Source organism: Hydra vulgaris, chromosome 02 (genome assembly GCF_038396675.1).
Source record: "Hydra vulgaris chromosome 02, alternate assembly HydraT2T_AEP".
In the NCBI taxonomy this organism is placed as follows: domain Eukaryota; kingdom Metazoa; phylum Cnidaria; class Hydrozoa; order Anthoathecata; family Hydridae; genus Hydra; species Hydra vulgaris.
In genome coordinates this window covers 36411296-36416101 of record NC_088921.1, presented here as the reverse complement: position 1 = coordinate 36416101, position 4806 = coordinate 36411296, and positions in this window count along the sequence as shown.

The following is a 4806-nucleotide window of genomic DNA, read 5'->3' as shown; positions in this document are numbered from 1 at the left end:
ACCTTAAATAGGTTGCCGACGCCTGGGTTATATAATAGAATATTTGTAAAATAGAAAACTATCTTAATTATTTCAGATAAGTTAAATTTATCCAAAATTAAATTTTAATAACGATTATTAAAAACCTTTGAAATAACTGTCAAAATTTTAAATTATATACAAGATTCCATAAAAAAAATTGCATTCAGATCTTTTTATTTATTAAGAACCACGCGAGGTAATGACTAACTCAAAAATTATTATACATTTTTATTAAAGTTTAATTTTACATGTACAAGTAGCAATAAATTAGTTTTTAAATTAACAAAAAATATCATCATATGTCTCACCGTAATAACGTTTAGACATAAAACCCTTTCTATGCTTTTTGCTTAGAATTTTTGCTAAAATATGCTTATGACGTGCTTCCTTTCCAAAAACAGTACGAGAAGCCATGGAAACAAGTTGTACAGATCTCTCAACACTCTGTGAATGTGAAGGAAGACCTGGGAGGTCAATTTTTTCTCCAGATAATAACTTTTCTACTATCTCTTCATCAGTAATATCTTGAGTTGTTGCTGGTTCATCTATGTCTTCATCAAAAATTTTTATGAGCTCATACCATATATGAGCATAATGTTAATTTCTGGAATTTTATTAATTCTGTTTATAACTTGGCCATCTTTTTTACGATTTCTAGTATCAAGTAATCTCTGCATTGCTATTGATCTTATATATATATTTCCTCTGACTTTAACATTGAGTACAAAATATTCTCAGGAAGTAGGCAAAAAGTATTGAACCTTAAGTTTGCTAAGCAAATATCTTGCACCTCTTTTCCTTGGAGCTTGATTTGGTTAATCATAAAATATATAATTGATGGAGCTTCGTGTAATTTATTGCTCTTTTTATGGAGGAACCATGTAGGAACATAGACTTGGACAATATAGGTTACCAAAATAATTAATTTAGAATCAGGAACTAGTACTCGGACATATAAAGACATCAACCGTATTGCCAATGTTAACCAACGAGAATGATTAAGGGGACCAATTTTCCAACTTGAATATTTAACACTCATATTTCCAGTGGCAATTGCAATGCAATATTCATATAAAAGCCTCTGGTCACTACTTAAATCATCTAAAATTTCTTTTTCCAAAACAATAATTGGAGACTTAATAACACCAAAATTAACAACTAAATTAAGCTCATTATTGATATTTGCCATTTTACCTAAAGGTCCAGCAAAATGGTTTGGTGAATTAGTTACTCCATCAATTTTTTTAAACAAAGATCTAAAGGGAAGCTCATTCTGATGAAGATTGCAGCCTATAGTCTGAAGTTTTCGTCCTAGTTTTTTCTCTAACTCCACAACCATTCCTGCTTTATGACCTGTGTTTGTGGAAGTATTGTCTGCCAAAACTGCTTTTAGAGTGTTTAAAGAATCATACTCTTCAAGAACTTCGTATAGGCACTGAGCTTGCTTTTTTCCTGTTGCTCCAACAAGAGGTAAAACTTTGTGAGTAAGATACTCCCCACTGTAAAGGTTAGGGAGAAGTTCTTTAGTCACAGTCATGTGATGTTCTTTCTCTGTTGATCTCTTTAACACAACCTCACCATCTTCTCTTTTTATTTCTCTTATAACTAAAGTTTCATCATCAATTTTACCATCAACACAAAGGCAAACAAACTCTCTGTTATTTTCAAAGGATTTTAAGTCTGACAATACTTTAACTGACTTTTTTTGTCTGCCTATTTTGGATTTGTCTAAAACTAAACTTGATATAATTGCTGGATCATTAAACAGTCCTGATAGATCGAGCAAAAGAGCATTCCCTAATGCAGCTCCAATCGAACTTCCTATATCGTTTCTGATCAACTCAATAGCAAACTTTGTAAACTTCCAAAGATTGTAAATTCCTGATGGACTTCTTGCAGGTTCCCATATCTAAAAGAAAAGTTATAAAGTTAATTAACAAAAAAATTTTATATAAAAAAGTGATATGTTAAAAAAAAGAAAGCAAATTTAAAAAAATGTAACAATGAACTAAATTTCGATTTATTAGTTAATTACCTCACTTGAGCTAGAAATAACAGATTCTGAATCAGATTCTGATAATACTATTTCTGGAAGTAAATTAAATGTTTCTTGTTGTAATGATTGTTCCATATTTTTATGTTCAGTTTTATGTTTCTTTAAAGAACCTTTTCTAGACCTTTCACAATCAACTGAGCCAAGTTGAAATGATCCTTTAGGACCTGACTTATCTCTCTGGTTTTTTAAATATAACCTTTCTTCTACAGGAACCTAAATATTATTTGATAATATTGAGAAATTGCATATGAATTTCATAGTACTAAACTTTATCACTCTAGTAATATACTTGTGTTCATTTTATTTAAAAAAAACTTTTATTTTATTTATCTATTATTAAAAAATAACATAGTAATTTTTTATGTGGACTACATGTGCATAAAATATGAGTATTAGGACAATTATCTTGACTACATTTGATATTTTTATCATTACAAAGTACAACTTTAAGGTCACATGTGCAGGAACTGATATCAAAAAGCCTATCCAATTTTTTAGAAGTGTTTTTTTCTGTTAATACTTTGCATTTTCTTCGGTTAATTAACCTGGATATGTTTAGAAGTACTCCAACTTTTTTTTCGACACAATATGTGGACATTAATGGTAGCCGAGTGTTAACTTTTTTCCAAATCATGATTACTTTTTCAGCTATCAGTTTTACAATTACGCTAAAGCAATAACTTGGATAAGTATTGTTAAGAAAATAAAAATCTTGAATAATCTGTCTGTTTGTGGGTGGTTCTGTATTTGCAAGAGGGTTAGGACTTCCACCAAACTTGCTTTTTGTGCAATTTCGTGTTTTACGCTTGTTTGAAAACATTATTTTTCGTCCACAAAACTTTCTTTTTCCCACACAATTATAACATTTGTTTATTTTGCGTAAGTGCGGCATCTTTAATTTGTATAAAAATGTAAGTGATAAAGATGGCGTTGCAAAAAAATTTTTAATTAAATATACCAATATTTAAAATCATTTTAGCTCAACTTAAACTTCATTAAAACAAAAAAAATTTTACCAAGCACATTTTTTTCACCTATTAATCAAATCTCTTTATTACCAAACCCCTGATTCCAAAATCGACCTGCCCTATTGCATATGTTGATTGTATTGTTGATGTTTAATATTTATAATATGTATAAATATGTATAAATGTTTAATTAGATATGTTGTTGATAACAGAGTTTTAAAAAGATGGCGAATAATATATATATATATATATATATATATATATATATATATATATATATATATATACATTTATATTAGGTACGTGGACTGATTTTTTTAAATTATTCAAATACTAGAATGTTATATATCATTAGAAAGCTCTCAAATACAGTATTTCAAAGGTGAAAAAATTACGAAAATCGGACAATTCTATAAAAAGTTATGACGTTTTTAGTAGCAAATTTTCGATATATGGATTTCTTGATAAAACTGTGGTCAAAAAAATTTTTTTTTTTACATAAATTGTTATAACATTGTCAATTCTCATTCAAAAATCTATAACTTGATATCAAAAGATAGGTGTAAAAATGGGCTTTAATTTTAAATATTTTTCTAGGTAAATGGCGCATCAAGGGATCCAGAGGGGGTGCTAATCCACCACAGACACCTCACAAAAAACACTTTTTCTCCATTAAAGAGTGTTTTTTTTATGAAATTGATAATATTTATGAATAAGATTTTGGTATTATTTTATTCTACATCACTAGAGAGTATTACAGGTCTATCATAAAGTTGGGTGTTAGGTTGTGGGTAAGGTTTAACACACCCTATTATATATAATAACACAATATTATAAATATTGTAATATTTACTAAAATGAGTAAATTATAAAAAATAAATATAATATTTTAATACTTTGAAAAATAGTAACTAGTGGTGTATAAAATTACCTTTTATGGGGAGGGGGCGTATGCCGCCCCCTCCCCCTGCTGCCCTAAACCTGAAAAAAAAAATTAATAACAAATTCACAAAAAATGTTAAAATGCTTTCTTAAACAGAGAGAAATTAGAATAAAAAACTAATTTACAACATTACAAGATGAGTTTGAATATCCATTTTGTCCTTTAAAGGGACCGATTACCCACTCCAACCTTAACAAAAAACACACAAAAACAATAAGTATTTTGAAATAAAAAATGTAATTAAGTTTTGTCTTGGCTTTTAGTGAATGATTTAATTTTTCAATTCCATTAATGAATAAAATTAAATCATTTTTAACAATAGACACCACGTGAAGGTAAGCCTATCAAAAAAAATTTGCAAGCCATAAAACTTGCTGTACCATATTTGCAAGCTACAAAACTTGCGGTACTCATTTTGCAAGCCATAAAACATTCCGCCTCTTCTGCCACGACCTTTTGCAGTACCTCTGCTGCTGTCCCCAGCACTCCTGTTTGGGGGATAAAAGGGCCATCTAAAAAGAGGGTCATCTTTGCCCCAAAACTGGATCCAACACAAACATGATCTGTTGCTGGTGGGTCCAGGATGCTGGGTCCTGTAAACCCTGTAGGCTATGTAAGCTTTAAAAGCAAATAAATAATAATTATATTAGTAACAAATGGCATTATGTAACACTTAATAAAAATTTTTTACTTGTTAAAGTTTATCTAAATATATAAAATTATTGACTAATAAATCACTGATAGGTAAACAAATTTTTAATAAGAGTAAAAATTTTAATACTGCTAGTGATTTTCCTTTTATGAGAATTCAAATGAAA